Below are 7,211 nucleotides of genomic sequence, written 5' to 3'. Positions count from 1 at the left end.
CATCCATATCTCAAACCAGAGTGGCTACAGTCAAGCCCCAGTTCCACTCCCAGTTCCAGCTCCTGATAATATGCACCCCAGAAGTTAGCAGTACATGGGTTCCTGACACCCACTTGAGAGACCAGATTGAGGTCACAGCTGCTAGCCCCAACTTTTGCAGGCATCTGGGGAGTGAACCGGAGGGAGGATGAGATATTCTCATTCTCTCTCTCTCCATCTTCAAATGAAAATAGGTGAAATTTTTAAAATCTCTACAACTTAGCGATAAGAAATTCATAAGTGGGCAAAGAACTTGAACAGACATTTCTCTGAAATAGACACCCAGATGACCAATAAGCACATGAAAAGATGTCCAATACCACCAGTTATTAGGAAAGTAGAAATTAAAACCAGAATGAGATATAGTCTCCTCACACCCACTAAAGTAGCTATCAATAAATAAATATGTACATACATTTATACATGCACCAACATATAAATAAAAACACTGGGAAAGTGACACATGGTGCTGTAGATTGTTAAAGGAAATATAAAATGTTTCAATGCTATAAAAAACAGTGTCATTGTCCCTCAAAAAGTTCACTATAGAATTATCCTATCCAGAAATTCCATTCCTGATCCCGCCAATTCCTCTCCTATGCACAAACCCAAAAAAAAGTAAAGATTCACACAGTTAAGGATATACCAGCATTCAAAATAGCATTATTCACAGTAGCCAAAAGGTGGAAATAACTCAAAGGCTCATCAACAGATCATGAATAAACAAAATGTAGCATGCATATGCATGTGAGTATATATACACATACAATGGAATATTATTCAGCCTTAACAATTTCTGAAACAGGCTACAAGATAACCTTCAAAACATTGTGCTAAGTAAAATGAGACAGACACGAAAGCACAAATGCTGCACGATTCCACTTTTATGAAACACCAGGGTAGAAAGAGTCACTCAGACAGGAAATAGTCAGAGGCAGGGCAGAGGGAGGATGAAGTAGGAGCCATGGTTTAATTAGGGCACAATTTGTCTGGGACGACAACAAAGTTCTGCAAATGGACAGCACAGATGGTTGCACAACACTGCCACTGAATTGTATACTTTAAGGGGGTTAAAGGGGCAAGCTTTATGTTAAATTTTTCATGACCATGAAGAAAAGAACATATGCTACTAGATGTTCACTAAAGGTACAAATAGCACAGATTTTTTTTTTTTTTTTCAGGCAGAGTAGACAGTGAGAGAGAGAGACAGAGAGAAAGGTCTTCCTTTGCCGTTGGTTCACCCTCCAATGGCCACCGCGGCCGGAGCACCGGGCTGATCCGATGGCAGGAGCCAGGTACTTATCCTGGTCTCCCATGGGGTGCAGGGCCCAAGTACTTGGGCCATCCTCTACTGCACTCCCTGGCCACAGCAGAGAGCTGGCCTGGAAGAGGGGCAACCGGGACAGAATCCGGCGCCCCGACCGGGACTAGAACGTGGTGTGCTAGCACCGCTAGGCAGAAGTTAGCCTAGTGAGCCATGGCATCGGCCCACAAATAGCACAGATTTTAAAAATTTCTTCTAGGGCAGGCATTATAGCATAGCAGTCCCAACTACTCCATTTCCAATCTAGGTCCCTGCTAATGCACCTGGGAAAGTAGCAGAAGTACCTGGGTCCCTGTCTCCCATATGGGAGACCCAGAAGAAGCTCATGGCTCCTCGATTCAGCTTGGCCCAGCCCTAGCCATTCTGGCCATTTGGAGAGTGAACCAGCAGATGGAATCAATCAATCACTCTCTCTTTTTCCCTCCTCTGTCACTATACATTTCAAATAAATGAATCATAAAAAATTTCTTCCCTGATTAATGGGCTTTTCATGCTTACTGATTTTTTAGTTCATTGTGTTTATTTAGATTCTCTCAGAAAATCATCCATTTCTCTGATACTTTCAATTTTACTAAAAGTAGAATTTTATAGTCCTCTTAATATCTGTTGTTAGATCCTCTCGTTTCTTATTTTATGCATTTATGTGTTTCTCCAGTTCTTAATTTGAGTTGCTAACAATTCGTCTATTACATTACCTGTTATTTTTTAGGGTCTGTTATAATCTTTGCTTTAGTTAATATTTCCCTTGATTATATGTAGTTTGTTTTCCTAACTTTATGCACTTTATTCCTTGTTTAAAAACAAAGGGATTTCAATAAAATATTAAATAAATAAATGCAGATGATCAAAGATTTCATTTAGACAGGGGAATACATTTTTGTGGTTTTTAAGATTTGATTTATTTATTAGAGAGGTAGAGTTACAGAGAGAGAGAGAGAGACAAAGAGAAAGGTCTTCATTCCACTGATTAACTCCCCCAAATGGTCACAATGTCTGAAGCTGAGCCAATCCAAAGTCAGGAGCCATGTGTTTTTGTGTGTTTGCATGTGTTTTTGTTTTAATTTCCAAATGGTTTTGTTTTGATTGCAACTTTTTTAATAGTATTGTAGCCACTGAATGTGACCTGTGAGATTTTTGATAAAGGAAAGAGTAAAGTTTACATTGACTGAATAATTCCAGAGACTCTGCGGCCCAGGGAGGATGCTGAGGCCATATGACACTTCAGCAGAGGTTCATGCTGTGTCTAAACACGTTTCTTAACCATCCTGGAGTGACCTCTGAGAGTCGACTGAGCAGTGTGCCCACGCTTCGCTGACGGAGATGCCTGTGCCGGGTACAATCTGTGAGTAGATTCCGAGCTGGCACCGATACTTCCTGGGCCGCTTCTTGCAGGCTCAGCTACTCCTCTCTGCCTGCCTGCAAGCCACCCTTGCCTCCAGGCAACAGCCTTCAGAATGGCAGCATCTCTGTAAGTGCTGGTCAAACTCTCTCCTATTCTCCTCCCAGGGAAGCTGGACCCAAGCACAAAAGTAGTCCTGAATCCTTCCAGTCCTTGTTTGATTGGCATTTAGCGGAAACTCTGTGGTTTGGGGAATGTGCAAGTATATGGCTATATGTATTCCTTGTGTCCAATATAGGTTGGCATTTCCCTGAGATTCTTCAGTGGTATAAACTAGTGAGGTCCAGGTGGTAAAGTCATTAACTTGCTTTGAAGGTCCCCTTGTCTCTTTCCTTTTTTCTTTTCTTATTGTTGCTGCTGGTGATGTTCTGCCATCCAGAACAATAGTCCATTAGAGTGCCCATTAAGGGAGAGGTTAATATTTCCTCTTCAAAAACGAACTCACAAACTAAAAATATGGAAACGAAACCATTGCACTGAAAGCAATGCCATTACAGCATGTGTTCTGCCTAAGAACCTGGTTTTAGCTCATCTTCAGGACCACACTCCACTCACCCACCCGAACAGCAGATGTCCCTGAGTCATCAGCACTGACAGCAGTATCTTACATCTGAAAATAAATCCAGCATTAGGCAGCTGACCACACATGTGCCTCTGAAACTATGGCAACAGAAAGTCCTTTTACCTCTGTGTCCCAATTAAAAGTGTTCTGTTGGCTGTAATTGGGGTGTTTGGTCTCCAAAACTAATACATCAAAGCAATCACAGAAGCCTCAAATGTCACCATCATACAAGTTGACATTTCCCATGCAAGCAGCTAATGAGTGGTCAGACCAAAGAGTATGCATGATTGAGGTTACTGAGCACAGCTGAATACATCCAGTTTTGGTTCCCTTTCTCACATCCCACCATTCCCAAAGTTTGACAACTGGTTGAATATTGGGGTGTGGGGAGAAAAACCAATAGGAATTTCAAGCTGAATATCCAGAAGGGTAGAGGAGATTCTAATAGAAAAATGGGGAGAAAACACTTAGAGTAAGTTTCACAGAAAGAATGACACATGGTGAAAAATGTGTCCAAATCTGCTCTACTAGGGTACCCAGTTATCTGGCATTGAAACAGGGCACAAACGAGGCTTCAGTTTCCTCACTGACTGAACAAAAGAATTAGTCTTTTTATCATTATATTTCCATATTTGCTTGTGCATTGTTTCTGATTGATTCCTAACCAGCAATAGCATGAAGCAACTCAGCTTCTAGTTTGTTCTCTGTTAAATGTGAAATGATCTATAAAGAAACACTTTTAAAGATACAATTGAAAGGATCCTGTGGTCCTTTTGTAATGTGAAAACTCCTCTGGTAATCTAAATAATTTCCTCCTCTAATAATCTGTTAAGATATTTAGTACTATTTAACAATGTAAAAAGCTATTTCCTGGGGCTGGTGCTGTGGTAGTGCAGTGCCAGCATCCCAGATGGGCACCAGTTTGAGTCCCAGCTGCTCTACTTCTGATCCAGCTCTCTACTACAGTCTGGGAAAGGAGAAGATGGCCCAAGTGCTTGGGCCCCTGCACCAGCGTGGGAGACCTGAAAGAAGCTCCTGGCTTCAGATAGTCCCAACTCCAACCATTACTGCCATTTGGGGAGTGAACCAGCAGGTGGGAAAATATCTCTCTCTCTCTCTCTCTCTGAAACCCTGCCTTTCAAATAAATAAATCTTTTTTAAAAACCAAATTCCTGGAATATTAGGGTTCATCTATACAGTTTTTTTTGCATTTTAATTTTTATTTGAAAACAAATTTTTAGACAAATGATTTTAGTATATAAATTTTATTTTATTTTTATACAGAATATAAAGATTTCCCTCATAATCTTCCATGTGAAGGGTATTACAGGCCTGAAGGAAGAAACTTTTTGCACACAAATGTGTATCTCACGTGGTTGGTTCTGGAAACAAATGGTGTAGTGCTCCTACACATAAATAAGTGACACCACACATTAAAAAGGGGGGAGAGAAATATTCTAGTTAATCAGATTCAAGAAGCAAACATGACACAAAAACTGTGCAAATAAGACAAAGTAACTTTAGTTAGGACACTGCAGATTGTACTGGAAGGCTGGTGAGGCTATAGTGTGCACCACATTAAAACAGTGAGGGAGAGTCATTTATAGAGAAAGGCGGGGATGAGGGATTTTCACTAAAACAAATTAACTTCTTATCAACTGCCAAAACAAAAGGAAACAAAACTGAGCACATGAGTGCTAGTATACTGAAGGCATGTTCTACCAGTTTCTGTGCAGCATGCTAAAGTTAGTTAGAACTTCTTCACTGGTGCCCGTGAATCACGAATGGCCACATTTTTGCCCCTTCTCACCAAATTTCAGGCATACCTTATTTTAGAGGGAGTATACCTTTTATCTATGATTTCATCCTGTAAAAACATGTGAAGACAACGTTCATTCTGTGCCAGAGGATGACCAGCGACCTTGTTTATAAACTGCTCCAGTCCTTGCTTCCTTTCCTCAATAAAATTGTCATCAAATATTCCGTCATCTCCTCTAAAAGGAAGTTGGCGCAAAAATGCTTTCCCAGGGAGTGGGGGAACTACAACCTTGCTCTCTCTAATTCACTTCACAGTCATTCAAAGTCACTGTATCTTCTTCTAACGGTAGATTCCTTCAGCTTGAAAATTGGAAGACTTGTCTTGACTGATTTCGTAGGTGGTGCAGCTGCCCCGGCCGACCCCCACGGTCTGTGGGTTGCTCACGTGGGCGGCCCGTAGGCGTCATTCAGGTTCTGCGGCTTGGTGATCAGCCGCCGGGTGTCCGCCAGGTCTCTGCCGCTTCGCTGTAGCCGCCGCCGCGGACTCCCTCCGCCCCTTCCGCTGGACGCCGCCGCTCTCTATTTTTACTATGGAAGAAGAATATAAAAGCAAACAGAGATCTCAACTCATAGTGGTTTAATCAGGCCATAAAGTAGACAGCTGCGGACATGAGTTCAGCAGGTTAAAGGTGTCAAAGATAAAACACATACAATTCTGTTGGCCTAATGGTCCCCTCAGGAAGACTGTTCTACTTCCAACGTGCCATTTGCACTCAGGCAAAAAGGAAAGCATGAGGGGGGAAGATGTGCATTACCTAGGTAAGAGAATCTTTTCAGAAATTCCACCTAGTGACTCACTCTTCCATCTCATTAACCAGGAGTATGTCACATGTTCATCCCCGTTTGCAAAGAGATCTGGGAAATAGGATGTTTTAGCGGACACATTATCATCATGTCTCACCTGTAGTTTTGTTAATAATGAAGACAGGGGAATGAATACTGGGTAAGTAGCTGTCATCTCTTCATCCAGCTTAGAAGCTCTGGCATTCTTACGAAATCTTTCAGGCTAGGGTTTCAAAAGGCAAGGCATGCTTGATGTATCCTTAGACCAATGTCAAATCCAAAGACCTGGGACCAGGTGATGGCTCTGGCACCAGCTCTGTGACCTTGAGCAACCAAGTAATTTACTTTTGTTTCTAATCAGTAAAATGTAGCTTATAAAGCAATCCTTGTAAAGACCCTGAAATTCTCTGCTTCCATTTCCTATCCTTACCTGGTCAATATCCAAGTTGTAGTATACTACTCTGCTGCACCCTGCATCTCACCCTTTGCTCCTGGGAGACAAGAGAGAGGGCCTTAAGTGCAGCATGGCTTCAGGAATCATGTTGCCTTGGAGAAATAAAAATAACTCTATCCTCTAAAGAGAAAGTTAAGGGGCAATGATGCAATTAAATGGCATATATGATCCAGTTTTAGCAACACCCATGAACTATGCATGACCAGCACACCTGTGTGCAGAGTGAGGGGGTCATCCATGGAAGCCAAGAGGGAGGTGATCTGCTAAAGGTGAGACAGCCAACAGACATCCCCAGACAGTAGCAACTTCTCCCAACACCAGTACACATGAAATGCCAGGAAAACTGCTGGAAGTGAGGTACAGGATAAGAGGAGGAAATAAAGAGGAAGGAGGAGTAAGAACAGCTTAGGTAACTCAAGTAGTGTTGCCCAGATCTCAATCCTATGGGATCTTCTATGTTTTCTTTGGTAAATTTACACCATCCAAGAGGAAAAATTTGCTGTCCTCTTACTCCCTCCATCTAGGAACCTCATCCTTACTTAGCTAAGCCCACCCTCCAGCAATCTGGGAAAAGGAGGAGTGCGCTATTGGTCATGTGCAATAGAGACGGATTACATTTTGCATCGGGGATCTGTTTTACAAGTTGTCATTGTAGGTGCAGTCTGTTCCATCCAGAGACGTTTCGCCCTCTGCCTCTCCTTTGGTTTCACCTCCCCACCCTCTTCCTGTGTCAAACTCACTGGTGAGTTCAGACTTTCAGCAGCTGCCTTGGGTTAGCTGATAAATTGGACTGTGGAATGCACCTACGATTTCACCTCACCAATAAATTCCT

At 42.2% G+C, this 7,211-nt stretch overlaps 1 pseudogene; it reads right to left on the bottom strand.

Annotated features, from left to right (window-relative positions):
* Positions 1-4,573: 4,573 nt before the first annotated feature.
* LOC100345269 (sorting nexin-3 pseudogene) lies at positions 4,574-6,100 on the bottom strand (annotated as a pseudogene).
* Positions 6,101-7,211: the final 1,111 nt, after the last annotated feature.

This window comes from Oryctolagus cuniculus, chromosome 17 (genome assembly GCF_051225735.1).
Source record: "Oryctolagus cuniculus isolate XC-2025 breed Fujian yellow rabbit chromosome 17, ASM5122573v1, whole genome shotgun sequence".
Classification (NCBI taxonomy): domain Eukaryota; kingdom Metazoa; phylum Chordata; class Mammalia; order Lagomorpha; family Leporidae; genus Oryctolagus; species Oryctolagus cuniculus.
Note: the sequence above shows the minus strand (reverse complement) of the source record. Positions and strands in the feature narration are given on the sequence as shown.